Raw genomic sequence first — 16,622 nt, 5'->3', positions numbered from 1 at the left:
CCTAAGAAAATGACCTAAATACAAGCCTGAAATAAAGCCTATACTACTCTATACAATGTTTATAAAACTAGAAAAAAATGGAAGAGCGGACAATAATTAATTCTCCCTGAGATAAAAGTCTTTTGAGCTCCCTTTTCTGCTTCCAATCTTCTTAAAGAAATGTTTTGAGGCTGGATGAGTTTTCATCACCTGCACTCTCCATTGTTCAAAGCTTCCCTATTTTTCCAAATCCTCTTCCAAATCAAAATAAATCATGCAAATCTATTTCGTAGTCCAATGGAAATATAGAACACGAAATTAATAAGGATTTAGCTAATTACATTTTCATATTATTGTAACTTAATTCAAGACAAACACGAGGATTTGGATAGCCCTATATTATATCTAGTGGTATAGAATTTTATGCCTTAAAAATCCTAACTTAAAATCCTCAACAATTTTCTTCTTTAGCATGCTTCTATTGATCAAGGTGCTTTGATGCTTCCAAATCTGCTTTGAAGACTTCAAGAACCTGTTACTTTGTTTGTGTGTGTTGTTTGGTAGTTTTTGAATTGTCAATTTACATTTAGTATTTGTTCCGTCCGGTTGACCGGGACGTCTTCGTGCGCGACCTCTACCGTCAGCTAGGGACTCCTTCCCACTGATTGCCCGTGGATTCCTGCAAAAAAGAGGACAAAGAGGCGCCCTAGCGGCCGTTTGCACTCCGACGCTCAAGTCAGCCAGCAAGAAACACCAAAACTCTTCACCTCCGTCTCTGAGCACCGCGTATGGCGCCCTGAAGGTGGTAAGAAATAACTGTGTATTGTGTGTCTGTGTTCTATCTCTCAGGCAAAAATATTCCCCAGTCCCTTGTTCGTAACCTTGAAGCACGAGCAAGCAACTAGAGAATTCTGGTAAATTCGCAGAGAGTTCGAACCCTCTTTCCAACATTCTCCGCGCTATTTAAACTACCCAAGCATTTAAAGCGCCTTAAAGCGCCTTTAATTGCAAATGTAACGCACTCAATCAGCGTATTTAATTAGAAAACGTAGCGCATTTAAGACGTTGAAACGCTTGGGAGCCACTATAACACCTAAATGCTCGAAAGGGAAACTGTATTGAATGACTTTAATTACCTGGCACCTGACTAAAGGGTGTTTCTATTCTGGCATGGCTGTCGCACACGTGGAGGTCCTCACGACGCCGTGACCCCATCTGGGGGCGTTTCTGCCCATCTGGGACGTTTCTACGCGTGAGTCCTCCTGCTTGGGAGTGCTACTGCGCTAGGGGTGACTTTTTGGGTGCCAACTCATGCCCCCAATTATCTAGTCACTTACTTTGAGAGCGTATCTGCCTTCCTCTTGTACCCTGCACCCGGTTACCCTGGGCGTGACATTCCTCTTGAGTCGTATCTGTCCCACAGGCGTCTCTGGGGCGGCAGGAGTACTTCACGTGTCAGGCTGCCCTACACTGGTACTATTACTATGGCCTTGAAGCCACCTTTTCCTTCTCTTTATCACTGCCCCGGGTTATCGGGACCTGAGGCCTCCCCACGGCGTTGCTCCCTCCATGGTCTTTCCTACCCATGGGTATCGGGGAACCCCACCGTGATTGCCTTGCTTTAGTACTATTAGATCTGGCGACGCCCTGTTTGGGCGACGCCATTACCTAGGCGACGCCTTGTCCTGGCGACGCTTCCTCTTGGCGACGCTAGAACTTGGCGTCTCTTCACCTAGGCGACGCCTTGCGTTGACCTTGACTCTCCAGTCGTTGACTTTGACCTTGACTTAGTCAACGCCCGGATACGGGACGGTACACAAGCCCCCCAGTCTTAAGCCGAAGACTTGTCTTCAGCGCAAAGACTAAAGCCTCGCCCACGCCGTCAACGTGCCATCCTGATGACGTGTCATTCCCTGCTGACTCAACAATTCTCGAATTGTTGACGTGACGCTCTCTGAACCCTAGGAGCGCTCTTACTGACTGATTGGACCTCCTCTGAAATGATGATAATAACACCTTTTGGGGCTACCCTTGATCACGCGCCACGTGGCCCATCGCGCGGCCAGCCTCCAGAGACCTTTGCGTTTCCCTTGGGCAACTGATCCTTTGACGCGTGGCACAATCCCACGGCTCTTAGTTAGCGCCTCTTGAGTTGCGAAATGTAACGTTTAAGTTACTCCAAACCCCGCGCTCACCCTACTGTTACATTCATTCTCTCTGCATCTCCGCACTGTTCATCGCCTTCAAACCCTTTTTCTCTGCAATCGCGATTCTCTCCTCCTTGTGCTCTTCTACTGCCTCACTCCGATAGCAAAGGTACGATTTCGAGTACTCACGACCCTTCCCTTTCGTCGCATTATATGATTTATTAAACTGCCTGGGACTGTTGTTATACATGCATTACTGCGTTTCTCCGCTTCTCCTTCCTCCTCTGGGTTTTCTCGCGTGGGTGATGTTTCCTAGGGCTCTCTCCCCTTCCTGCCATGGCTACACTTGCTAAACCCTTTTTCCTCTCTTCTTTCTCCAGCTATTTATTTACACCATGACGCGCGCGAACGCGGAGCCTGATTCCTCCCCCACGACCCCCAAGTCCAACTACAAAGCCTTCTACCCATGGGCCCCCGACGAGCTCCTGAGCGAATGCACCAGCCTGACTTCCTTCCAGGACCTGGAAGCTCATCGTGGGGATCCCCATTTGTACAACTTTAACGCCTTCTGCCGCACACACGACGCCCACATATCCGTCCGTCCCGGCAGGCCTGGAGAACCTGTTTGTTTGGACGACAGACCTAGAAAGGGGAAACCCTTCTTCTTCATGTACCAGACCGTGTTCAAACGCGTAGGAGTACGTCTCCCGTTCACCCCCTTTGAACGGGAACTCCTCACTGAAATCAATACTGCCCCCGCCCAGCTCCATCCCAACAGCTGGGCATTCGTGAGGGGTTTTCAAATTCTTTGCGGGCACCTGGGTATCCCCCCTTCTGTAGATGTCTTCCTGCATTTCTTTGAGGTGAAAAAGCAGGGGAAAAGCTTCTGGGTAAGCTTTTCCGGGATCGCGGGCAGGATCCTCCTCTCCCTCTTCCAAAATTCTTACAAGAACTGGATAAGGAAGTTCTTCAGGGTGTGCAGCGCCAAGCACGATCCCACAGCTTTGGATGGCTTCCCCCTTTACTGGACGGAGCGCCCTAAACTGCTCAGGGCCAAAACCATGGAAGAGCTGTCTCCTGCCGACAGGGAGGTAAGCAAAGCCTTGGCCGGGTTGGGGATAGTTTTCTATACCTTGAAGCTTGTCGCTAGCGAGTACAATGCTCACGCCCTGACCACCTACTTTGGTAAGGGGACTCTCCCCTCATCCTTCTTGTTGTGAACAGCCTGCTATTGGACGTTTGTTCCCCCAGACTATTATGCTCGTTTTATATTGTGCCATGTTACTTGCATTTCACGCCTCCATGTGTGTTGTAAATTTGCATAGCTGCTTTGGTCCTAATTCTTGCTGTTTGGTCTGTCTTGATGTAGGATCGGTGATGGGCGCTTCTAAGAGAATGATGCTGGCGAAAGCATTGAAGGAGGCTCGCGCCGCCAAGGCGGGCGCCTCCTCCACCCCTGCTGCCGATTCGGTTCCCCCACCAATTCTGTCACCACCTCCTCCGATCACCGCCGAAGCTCCTCTTAGTTCACCTCCGTCATCTCCACACAACTTCGCAGCACTTCAGACTCCCCGCTCTCCTCTACCTATCGCCGTTGTTCCCCTAGCCGCGGCTTCGTCACCGGCTCCAACCCCCCTTGACAAAGGGAAACGAGTCTTGGAGATTCTATCAGATGATGAGGACTCAGAAGGCGTGGCACCCTTCAAGAGAAGAAAATCTGCGCGGGTTCCTCTTTTGGTAGAGGCGTCGCCCCAGGGAGGGAACCCCTTCATGGACAACCCCCCAAGTGCGACCTCACTTCCTCCCATGACACTCCAAGAGGAAGGGGGCGAAGGCGTCGAATCTGCCCCGCCTCCGCCGCCGGCAGAAGCCATTGCCTCCCCTGCTCCCGTCGCTGCCGCCCCCGATTTCATCGCCATCCCTCCTCCGATTATGCATCTAATGAGGGGCTTCAGTGGCGGGACTCTGCCAGAGGGCACCGACAGGAAGGAAGGCATGCCTTTCTACTTGGGGGCCTTCTTGGCGGTGGCCCTTGAATGGCGCGCCCAGGCCAGAAACGCGGTCATGCAAGCTCAAACTCTCCAGGCCTTGGAAACAAAGGCGACTACTCTGGAGGAGGAAATGAGGACCCTGGGGCGCCAGAACGAAACCTACCAAACCTCTCTGAAGCAAGCGCAAGAGTCTAAAGCAGAAACTGAGAGGCAACTGGCAGAGGCATTGGAGCTCCAGGCTGGCTTTTATACTCGGGAAGTCGCCCTCCAAGTCCAGGTAACGGGCCTTCAGGAATTGGTCAAAACTGATGCAGAAGTTCAAAAGGACCTGAAGGACCGTTGCCGTGAGCAGGCTGACAAGATGGAGCGGATGGAGGGGGAAATGGCCACCCAGGCCAAAGCTATGGACCTTCTCCAGGCTGACTACGACAAACTACAGGTCGAGGTCAGTCGGCTTCGCGTGGAGAAGGAGGCTCTAGAGAAGCAGGTGACCTCTGGGGATGCCGCCGTTGAGGAGCTAGAGAAGGACAAAAAGACCCTCATCCAGGAGATGCCGGGTACTTTCGAGGAGGGGTTCCAAGAGGCTCTGACCCAGGCGTCCTGCGAGAACCCTGGCATCAATATTTCGAACTGCGACCCCACACACCATGTCGTCGACGGGAAGGTCGTGCCCATGGACTTGGATGACTGAACCGCTGTCTCTCACCCGCCACCTTCACCTTCAAGCTTAATTCCTTTATACTTCACCTTTACTTTTGACTTTCTCTGTTAAACTTGTAATTCTTTGAACCATTCGTACTCTTGCTACAAATTTGGGTGTTCGTATGATTGCTTTTGTGCCTTCGCGGTATAAAATTCTGCTTATGTGATCCTTATCATCGTTCTTTGCCTTCGCGTGCTTCGGTTGTTTTGTTTGTATTATACTCGCTTCTTTCGCTTTGTTGGGCGGCTTTGTATGACCGGGAATGGTCGCGTGCCAACCCTCTCGCCCATGGAGAGGCTCACCTAGTGACGCCGTATCGTCCACGGGGTGTCTCTAACACCGAAACGGTTCTCTCCTTGATCCTTAGCCCCCGGCGCCCACGCCTAAGGAGAGGCCTGCTACAGCAGCGCCGTATCGTCCCCGGGTGTCTAAAACGTCGAGTGCTTTGGGGGGGGGGGGTCGTTCCCTCTATGGTCTTTCCTTCCCATAGGTATCGGGGAACATCCTGCCAGCAATTCGCTGGCGTTTGGCGGTCTCATCTCCCTCCACAGTCTTTCCTACCCGTGGGAATCGGGGAGATGACGCCAGCAACTAACTCTGCCCCCTTCAATTTCGTCTCCCTCCACAGTCTTTCCTACCTGTGGGTATCGGGGAGATGACGCCAGCAACTAACTCTTCCCCCTTCAATTTCGTCTCCCTCCACAGTCTTTCCTACCTGTGGGTATCGGGGAGGCGATCCTGCTGATATTTGGGTTGGCGACGCCCGCGACGTCTCATGCTGGCGTCGTCCTTTATGTCATTCCAGGCGACGCCTCGGGCGTCTCATGCTAGTGTCGCCTTGGGCGTCGTCCCTAACTTGACATTGACTTTGACCTTGGGCTCGGTCGATGCCTGGGGGCAGCGAAGAGCTCAAGGCCCTTCCCGTATCTTCCACGAGGCGCTCCTTGTATAGCTGATGAGACGTTCAGTCATTCAACTTGATCTACGTGGCGCTTTCTGTATGGCTGATGGGACATCCAGTCATTCGATTTGATCTTGACTCCTACTGTGCCCCTGATCCCCTTTCGACGGCGCATCGTACCATCAGGTATTTTATTGATACGACGTGTTCTGAGCTTAACCAGGGGTGCCAGGGCCACCCTTCCATCTGCTGCCACGTGGTTCGATCGTGCGGTGCATCCATTCGCGTCGTTTGGCGCTCTAACCACTTTATTTAACTCTTCAAACTCTGAAACTATCCTCATCATTTTCCCATTCTTCATAACCTACTTACGTTCTCTCTTCTTGCACCCTTTCTTTTCTCACGAAGGGTTGTTCCAGCATTCGCTCCCCTCGCTCGACTCTTGCATTTCCGGCAGTCCCTATACCCTTGACAATCCCTGATCTTGTTAAAGAATGTCTTCTCATGCTGCTTCCTCCAGGGTTAGTCCCAAGGACTTGTACCCCTGGGCTTCGAGTGAACTTCTTGATGAGTGTTCATGCTTACTCGCTACCAGGGCCATAAGGGAGCACAAAGGGGATTCGTGTTCCTATGACCACCGGGCCTTCGCGAGGAGGCATGACGACGACATCGCTGTGCTCCTTTGCACTCTAGGGGAGCCAGAATGTGGAGACGAACGGGCCAACGAAGGGGTCCCTTTCTTTTACTTTTACCAGGTGGTGTTCAAGACCATCGGAGTGCGCCTACCCTTCTCCTGGTTCGAGAAGGAACTGCTGTCGGAGATCAACGTGGCTCCGGCCCAGTTATACCCCAACAGTTGGGCCTTTGTCAAAGCCTTCGACATTCTCTTCGGGTTTCTGGGTTGTGCACCCTCTGTTGACCTCTTTCTTCAGTTCTTTGAGGTGAAGAGGCAGAGACACAACCTCTGGGTAACTCTCAGTAATGTACCCGGGAGAGTTCTCTTCACACCCTTCCAAAGCTCGTTCTCCGGGTGGAAAGGCCGGTTCTTCAAGATCTGCCGTACTGACCTTGTTCCCGACGCTCTGGATGGGTTTCCGCTGTACTGGGTGAGAGAGACGAGGGCCTTCAAAACCAAACCCTTCAAGAAGCTGGCTCCAAGTGATCAAATAGCTTGCCGGATTCTTGCTGAGGCGGGAGGTTTTGACTCTGCCACTTTGATCAGCATGGAGTTCAACGCTGGGACTCTCGAAAAGTACATATGTAAGAGTCGCTGCCCTAGAAACTCCGGCCTTTGTTGTTTTCTGTACGTGCATGTCTTGCCTCATGGTATCTTTGACACATTTATCTCCCTTAGTGCAGGTTCGAAAATAAACCAAGAAAGGAGGACACGACTTACTCGAGCTCTGCGGGCTGGGAAAGGGGCTTCGCCTTCCTCCAGTGCTGATTCTGATGACCACTGAAAAGTGGCTCTTTTGTGACTTGCATGAGTTGTAATATTTGCCCCATTTGGGCTACTTCAATTGTATTGAACGTTGCTTGTAACACCAACTTTTTCTATATCAATTGATTTTTGCAACGTCACTTTACTCTGCATACATTTCGCATATTGCGCGCTTTCCTTCGCCCTGTTCATCAACGGCGCCCGCCTCCATCCAGGCGACGCCTTCTTTCTTGACGACGCCTTGACCTAGGCGGCGCCTTCTTTCTTGGCGACGCCTTCTCTTGGCGACGCCTTTCCTTACTTCAAACGGAGAAAGATACAGGCTAAAAACCAAGACACTTCTTTTTCTCAAATTGGTTTTACCTTTATTAGGGTGACCTCATTAAAAAACCCCCGAGAGGGAAAAAGAGCGTCCCCTTCAACTAAATTGTTACATAACTGGTTACATAAGTCAACTGAAATAAAATTTTAGGTTGGCTGCATTCCAACTGCGCGGGATAGGACCTCCATCTAAAGTCTCCAGGTTGTACGAACCGTTGCCCTTAGCCTTAGTAACTCTGAAGGGTCCGGTCCACTTGGGAGACAGCTTATTCTCCAACTCGTATGGGTGAGCTTTCCTCATCACTAGGTCGCCGACCTGAAACTGTCGCGGCTTCACCTTAGAGCTATATTGCCGCTCTACTCTTCTCTTCGTCGCTTCAGCTTTTATTCTAGCTTCTTCCCTGGCCTCGTCTAGCAGATCCAAGTTTACCCGCCTCTCTTCATGGGATTCCTCCGCCACAAAGTTTTGAGAACGTGGCGAGCTCTCATGTATTTCTACCGGGATCATCGCGTCCGGCCCGTAAACCAAACTGAAAGGTGTCTCCATAGTAGAGGATTGGGGCGTGGTGTGATATGCCCATACGATCCTTGGTACCTCTTCCGCCCACGCCCCTTTGGCTTTTTCTAACCTTCTTTTTAACCCCCTCAGCAGAACTCTGTTTGCCGATTCTACCTGCCCATTAGTCTGGGGGTGCTCAACTGATGCAAACACCTGTTTAATGCCTACCTCAGCACATAGGTTTCTCAACTGTTGTACCAACCTTCACGACCTGGGCCCCGAAGCGATTGATATACTCCTTCAGGGTCTCCCCTTGATACTGCTTCACATCAAACAGATCGTAAGAGACCGGCGGCGGGGCCTTGTTGGCTAAGTATTGTTCCCTGAACAATCGCGACAATTGGCGGAAAGATGTGATATGACCGTCGGGAAGGCTGATGAACCAGTCCATAGCCATCCCGGTCAGGGTGCTCATAAAGAGCTTGCACTTGGCAGCGTCAGAACCGCCTACCAGGACCATCTGTGTGTGAAATGCAGCAAGGTGCGTCTCTGGGTCCTCCATCCCGGTGAAGATCACCTTAGGCCTCGCGAACGTGTTCGGGATTACTGCATCTAGGATCTCCTGCGAGAAGGGGTGGAAAACTCCCTTGGTGGGGAATGGTTCTCCATCTCGTCATGTCCAGGCCGCCTCCGATCATTTCTCAGGCCCTGGCGCAACTCCTCATTTACAGGGTGGAGCTCTTCATTTCGCTCATGCGTGGCATCGAGATCTGCCTGCATGCGTTCCTGTTCCATTTTTGACTCCGCCATGTCCTGCTGCAGCCCCCTCATTATCTCCAGGACCTGTTGCATGGATAATTCTGCTGGGGCTGCGCGTGCGGTACTTCGTCTGGTGGGGGCCATAGTCACTCCAACCTCCTCCAACGTTACTGTGACTTAGTGGATTTCCTCGAACTTGTGATGGGACTGATGTTTTATATCTGCCACGCGGTGGGCGCCAAATGTTCCGTCCGGTTGACCGGGACGTCTTCGTGCGCGACCTCTACCGTCAGCTAGGGACTCCTTCCCACTGATTGCCCGTGGATTCCTGCAAAAAAGAGGACAAAGAGGCGCCCTAGCAGCCGTTTGCACTCCGACGCTCAAGTCAGCCAGCAAGAAACACCAAAACTCTTCACCTCCGTCTCTGAGCACCGCGTATGGCGCTCTGAAGGTGGTAAGAAATAACTGTGTATTGTGTTTCTGTGTTCTCTCTCTCAGGCAAAATATTCCCCAGTCCCTTGTTCGTAACCTTGAAGCACGAGCAAGCAACTAGAGAATTCTGGTAAATTCGCAGAGAGTTCGAACCCTCTTTCCAACATTCTCCGCGCTATTTAAACTACCCAAGCATTTAAAGCGCCTTAAAGCGCCTTTAATTGCAAATGTAACGCACTCAATCAGCGTATTTAATTAGAAAACGTAGCGCATTTAAGACGTTGAAACGCTTGGGAGCCACTATAACACCTAAATGCTCGAAAGGGAAACTGTATTGAATGACTTTAATTACCTGGCACCTGACTAAAGGGTGTTTCTATTCTGGCATGGCTGTCGCACACGTGGAGGTCCTCACGACGCCGTGACCCCATCTGGGGGCGTTTCTGCCCATCTGGGACGTTTCTACGCGTGAGTCCTCCTGCTTGGGAGTGCTACTGCGCTAGGGGTGACTTTTTGGGTGCCAACTCATGCCCCCAATTATCTAGTCACTTACTTTGAGAGCGTATCTGCCTTCCTCTTGTACCCTGCACCCGGTTACCCTGGGCGTGACATTCCTCTTGAGTCGTATCTGTCCCACAGGCGTCTCTGGGGCGGCAGGAGTACTTCACGAGTCAGGCTGCCCTACACTGGTACTATTACTATGGCCTTGAAGCCACCTTTTCCTTCTCTTTATCACTGCCCCGGGTTATCGGGACCTGAGGCCTCCCCACGGCGTTGCTCCTTCCATGGTCTTTCCTACCCATGGGTATCGGGGAACCCCACCGTGATTGCCTTGCTTTAGTACTATTAGATCTGGCGACGCCCTGTTTGGGCGACGCCATTACCTAGGCGACGCCTTGTCCTGGCGACACTTCCTCTTGGCGACGCTAGAACTTGGCGTCTCTTCACCTAGGCGACGCCTTGCGTTGACCTTGACTCTCCAGTCGTTGACTTTGACCTTGACTTAGTCAACGCCCGGATACGGGACGGTACAGTATTGATCGAAGCTCACTTGATTCTTTATCTCCTTTGAAAGAAGTATTTTCTAAAAATTTCTGAAATTTTAGTTAGTTGTTTTGAGCTTTCAATCAGTTGAAAAACTGTTGTTCAAGGTCTTGTGACTACAACAAGTTTTTTATCTAGTTGAATTTTGTCGAAATAACTGGTTGATTGACACTTAGTGTTTTGAAAAGGTTTTGAAAAAGCTTTGTTTTCTTTTATCTTTTCTATAAGGCAAAAACAATTAGTTAGTTTAATAAAATAACTGGTTGTTTTATGTAAAATCCTTAACAGAAAAATAAATCAGTCAGTTGTTTTTCAAATTAATGAGTTGTTTTTTTAATAGAATTCTGTTATGAATTCCAAACTATTTTTAAATGTTTCTAACTACTTTTGATTTATGATCTAACAGTTCTAACCACTTCTTTGAGTGTATATAAAGAAAGATAGTTTATTAAAAAAAATTTCAAGAGAAGATCAAGAGCTTTTGGATCATTGCTTGTGTGTGAAATAGGATATGAGTTTTCTATTCATTTGTACTACTGTTTTGTAAAGCCTAGGTGTATTTGTTAGAATATATGACCTTAAACGAGAGGGGGGATGAATTGTTTAAGAGAGGTTTTTGAAATCTTTTTAAAGTTTAACAAAATTGTTTGTGTGAATCCAGAACAGAAATCAGGTTAGCCAAGAACAAAAGCAATAAAACAGCAAAGCAACAGAAAAACAATCGGTTGTTTCTTCGAAACAATCGATTGTTTATACCAGTAAAGCGTAAAACGAAATTTAAATGAGTTTGAGGGTAAGAGAGAGATACACCAACAGTTTATACTGGTTCACTCTTAAGCCAAGAGCTACATCCAATCCCCAGAAAACCATTGGGTAATCTACTAAGTAATCTAACCAGATTACAACACACAAACCACCAAAGTAATGACCTTGAACCCTTCAAGAAACACACTCCCTTTTGCAAATCACACACCAAGAGTATTGATCTTGACCACCTCAAGAGCACACACCACTCCTTGGCAACACAACACCAGAAATACAGTAGGTTGAGAAGGGATTACACTTGTTTACAGAACAATCTGAAATCTATACAATTGCAATCCTATTCCACTCTTTTTGAAAACCCAAAGCTTGATGTGAATGTTTAAATCTTGAAATCAACTTTTTCACAACTGAAAAACTCAAATTTGTTTCTCTACTTTGTTTGAAAACATAAACAAACTATTTATATTTTCCAAAGATTGGTCAAAGCATTTAATGAAGGAGCGTATTCAGTTGGAAATCATTTAAAGCTCTTTCAACCACCAAAACAAAATTCTGTTAGGATTTTCAAAGAAACAATCAGTTGAAACCACGAAACAACCGATTGTTTGGTTTGGCAGTTAAGCCAACCAAGCTAAAATAGTTTTCAACCTTTTCAAAAACTCCTAAGAGTAAAAGAACCGGTTGATTCAACAAAACAATAGGTTGTTTTTCACTTAGTTAGAAAAACACTTTATTTTCTGAAAGGTTTTAAATCACATCAGTTTTAGATTTAACAAAGGAGTGGATCACATTCTATTCTACCCAGATCCCTCCCAAAACATAGCAGCAACATAACCTTACATCAAACACATAGGATTTGGATTCTTCAAAGCACTAGATCACTCTTGATTAACAATATTCTATTTCCTTTTATGAATACTTTAATAGTGTGTAAGTCTGTTTCAAAAAGGGTTTCTGAAAACTGTGGTGTTGCTAAGAAGTGTTGTGTGTTCTTGAGGGGTTCAAGATCAACATTCTTGGTGTGTGTTTTGTAATCTTGTTTTGATTGCATAATGAATTCTTAGTGGTTAACTGATGATTGGATGTAACTCTTGGTTAAGTGTGAACCAATATAAATCTCTCTGTGTGAATTTCTCTTTCCTTACTCTTATACACTGCTTTATATTTTGTTTTTTTTTTCTGGTATAAACAGTTAGTTGTTTCGATAAAGCAACTGGTTGAATTTTCATAAAGAATTGTTAATATAATATTTTATCTAATTGAACAGAAAATCAATTGATTGATTTTGATAGATATTTTCACTGTACTTCCAACATTTGCGAAAATCTTGTGAAAACAATTCACCTCCCCTCTCTTGTTTTGGCCACACATTCTAACAACTTCCCACCCTCACAATTGCAATAGAAAATTCCTTACATTCATTAACAATTTTTCATGCCACACCTTTCAAAGATTCTGAGGAGACATCAATTAAGTTTTCAAGAGATGAAGTTTGATTATACTTTAGCATTGCATAAAAGTGCATACTTCTTTACTTTAAGTTGTTATGAGTACGCAACAAACCTTATGACTTTCATAAAATGGAATATGTAAAGCTTCAAATTTTATCTTTTTCCATACACCATCCAATATTAGAAGAGTTGTATGTTTCCTTAATCTCTCTAATAGCCTTTATGCTATACCTTTATCAGATCCTTCCTTTAACTTGAAACTCAATTGGTTAGTAATATAATCTTGGATACTTCTAATATTTAGTGGTTAAGACACCGTTGCCATGACAACCTTCTTAAAGAGTTTCATCTCTTTAGCTTTTTTACCCATTTCTTTTGCCAAAGTATTTTTCCCCGAGCCTCCTAATATGAATAACCCAATCACGGAAACATTTTTATTCTTCATTGCTTCTAGAAGCTTGTTGTACAATGATTTTATAGATTTGAACATAACAAAATCATTTGAAGAATAGTACTTCATACCTAGAAGTTTAATAATCGTAGAAAATGATTCAAACTTGTTATTACGATCGAATTGAATCATTTTAGTTGTTTTTATTGCTATTTCTTTTGCACGAGAATATCGAAATTGTCTTATGAAATAGCTCTTGTTTACATTCAATATTCTTTCCTCCACAGTCACACTTTATCTAAGACTTTCTCAACATCATTCAGCCATTTCTTAACAGTTGGCTCAACTTTTTCAGTCTTGTAAGTGGCTTTTCTAATTCGCTCCTTGACACTGTCTTAAGTCAATTCTAATTATTCTTTGGGCATTTGGAAGATTTGAAACAAAGTTGTGGAAACAACACAAGTATTGCAAATGGTCTAAAATTGGAAACACTGGATATTCTGCAATCTCTCACGATGGAAAGAAGAAAGTCCTTCATTTTAACTGACACGGTTCCTAAACATGAACGAATTCATCACTCTTTAGTTAGCTACAAAATACAATAATGTCATGTATTATAGAAATAAATGTTGCAATTAAAAGAAAATAGTAAATTAAAAATGTTTCATACATACCTTCAACAGATATTGTTGTATTAAAGACATAAGTAAAAGAAGTTGTTGTTTGATAAGTTCTAAATTGTAGTAATTTTTATAGTTCAATAGGCATATAAGTTGTGTAGAATATGGGTAAAAACTAGTGAAAAACATGTAAAGAAACCTCCAAATCCATCTGGACAAGAACATAAAGAGAAAAGAAGGAAAATGCATAAATTCTTGCAAGAAAGTGTATAAAACAAGTAAACAAGGCGGGAGCAAAAGAGCCAATCTTCCTGGCAGATGAAGAATGGCTCAGCGAATTGAGTATAGAAAACTCAAAATGCTGAGCGCATTTGCATGTGATGAGCGAATTGAGGCCAAAACTACCAAAGGAACACATAGATCAGAAGGCTGAGAAAATTCCAAATGGATGAGCAAAATAGCATCCTTAATCCTTAAGAAAGCCAAATTCAATCAGAAAAGGCAAAGCCAACCTACACCAAGTTAGAGAACCAAGGGATTTCGCTTTCAGGCTGAGCCAAGAAAGATTTACTCCATGGTTAAGAAATTTGTACACTAAATGAATGTTGAATCCCTTTGAATCTCATTCAAAAAAAATCTATAAATTGAGACCTTAGAGAAATGTTGAAAGCATCGAGAGGTCTCGATAAAACGAGAGGCATTGACAAACATAAAGATTAAGATGCCCAAGTGAGATTTAGAAGAGGTTTAAATATAGGGGTTTTGTGGGTTTAGGAAGAGAGAGTCTGAACCTCAAAATCAATTAGGTTATTAGGCCAAACCTCAAAATAAGTGAAGACTAGTCTCTGGAGGAGGAAATCTTGAAGCCTAAGTTGGATACAACACTCAGGGACTCGTGTCTTTAGCTTCTCATACTTGAACTTTCACAATAAGATTTTATTATGAGTTGCTACATCTATTCTGTTGAGATTTATTGGCAATATGATAATTTTGAATTTATTTTTGTTTATAAATGCATGTTTCTATTTGAAATTCAAATTCCTTGGGTCTGGTAGTGTGCTTAATGCTTAATGGTGAGAAATGACCATTGATTCTCCATAAAGCATGAATGAGGCCAAAAGGAAATTTCATGTATCTGAATTGTATTAAGCCAACCATAGAATTCAATGGTCGCAGAGTGTGGAGTTGAGATTGTGGTGAATTGTTTCATCCTAACATAGAGATTAGTCATAATAGTGACTTATTGCTCTAGATAAACTTGCGTGAGGAATCGATTTGCTTTGGCCATAAGGAACATGGAGTTTGAATAAACATTGAATTTATAAATAACAATAACAAAGGAAATTCTCAAAGCTATTTAAATCTCAACATATGTGCTATATTATTACTTTCTTGTTTCAGTTATTTTCCCAACTTCACCTTTTGGTCTAAATACTTAGTAGTAGTATTATTATTAATATTTAGTTATTTATAAAAATTATATCAAACCATGTCCAATGTTTGCATTAATTCGTCTTGAAAGATAGTTCTATTGTAGTAACATGAATTCCCTATGGATTCGAAAACCCTCAATTCTATTATAGTTGAGTCCATTTGCTTTCTGAGTAAACGAAGTGGGACTTAAACAATTCCACCACCAAGTTTTCTAGCATTATTGACGGGGAATTAACTGTTTATCAAGTATTTTTTGTTAGATTTAATGGCCTAAACAAGAATGGGGGGTGAATTGTTTGTCAAAAGATTTTCGCAAAGATTGGATAAGAAAGAAGTTTGAACAACAATCACAGAAAGAGTAATCAAGGAAGCCAATCAAACAAAGTAATTGAAACTGTTTCTAGAATATGAATTGGTTGAAACTTCGTTTTAACCGGTTGTTTATGGCAGTAGAAATAACAAAATTAAATCAAACAATTTATAAGTAGTAAGAGAGAGAGAGAGAGATATTACACCATCAATTTATACTGGTTCAGTTAACCTCTGAGCTATATCCAGTCCCCAGAACAACCACTGGGTTTTCCACTAGCAATCAATCACAAATTACACACACTCAAAGCCACAAAGAGGTGATCTTGATAACCCAAGAGCACTCACCCTCTTTGCCTTTCACACAACCATAATCAAAACACCCTCTGACCTTACAGGTTTACAAACTTAACAAGTATAGAAAAGTAATAATTACAAGAATAAAAAAGGAACAAATTACACCCGGTATTTCAGGAATCACAGAGCTCCTAAGATCAGTTCTTGAACCAATGCACAACCTTAAGGCAATCTTGCAAAACTTTGAATCAAATCTCTTCTAAAAAACGTTTTCAATCTCACTTTCTGTGTGTTTTTTAATACAAAGAGAAACCATATTTATGGCTCTTAAATCTAGCCGTTTTTGGTAGTTAATCATGAGCCAAATCAGTTTTAATTCAACTGAAAATAAATTTAACAGGTTTTTGAAAAGCTGTTAAGAAATGTGACAATCAACCGGTTGAAATGTTGTTTTAACCGGTTGAATTGGTTTTGACAGTTAGTCAACCAAGTCAAGAACAGTTTTGAAAACCTTCAAATAAGCTAAGTGTGAAACAACCAATTATATCGTGAATTCAACCAATTTTTTTCTCTTTGCTTAGAAAAACATTTTTCTCTTTTAAAACAGATTGATTCAGCTTGTGCATAGGATTGAGAATGATCTTTACAATAATTCTAAGCACCCTAGAACAAAGCTTCAATCAAAGCAGCAAAGCATCAACCCTTCATCACAGATTTGGTTCATCAAAGCTTCCATGTTCTACATTTTTATCTTTCATTTTGAAGAAGTACATATTGTAAATTTTGTGAATAACTAACCTCTAATTGTAAATCTAGATTTGATTTTTCCTTTCTTAGATTTGACTAACTTCTCTAACCACTAACCCTTTTCAGTTTTCATTTGCTTTAATTTTAATTTTTGAAAAAGAATATCTTTGTGTGTACATTTGCATGCTAACAAGAGGCAAGTCCTTTTCAGAAGATCTTTTGTTTGAGAAGGATATTAAAAAACTCTTGAGATCTGAAAGAAGAAATCTCAAACAAAACCAAGGATGTTTAGAAAAAGGATCAGATTCAATCTCACACAACTCTCAGTCTCACAAACCAAGTTGAGAAGATGGGCGATAGTAGAAACAATGAAGGAGGAAAAGTTATTAAT

This window comes from Phaseolus vulgaris, chromosome 10, assembly GCF_000499845.2.
Source record: "Phaseolus vulgaris cultivar G19833 chromosome 10, P. vulgaris v2.0, whole genome shotgun sequence".
Classification (NCBI taxonomy): Eukaryota; Viridiplantae; Streptophyta; class Magnoliopsida; order Fabales; family Fabaceae; genus Phaseolus; species Phaseolus vulgaris.
The sequence above is the reverse complement of the archived record's forward strand: the minus strand, read 5'-3'. Positions refer to the sequence as shown.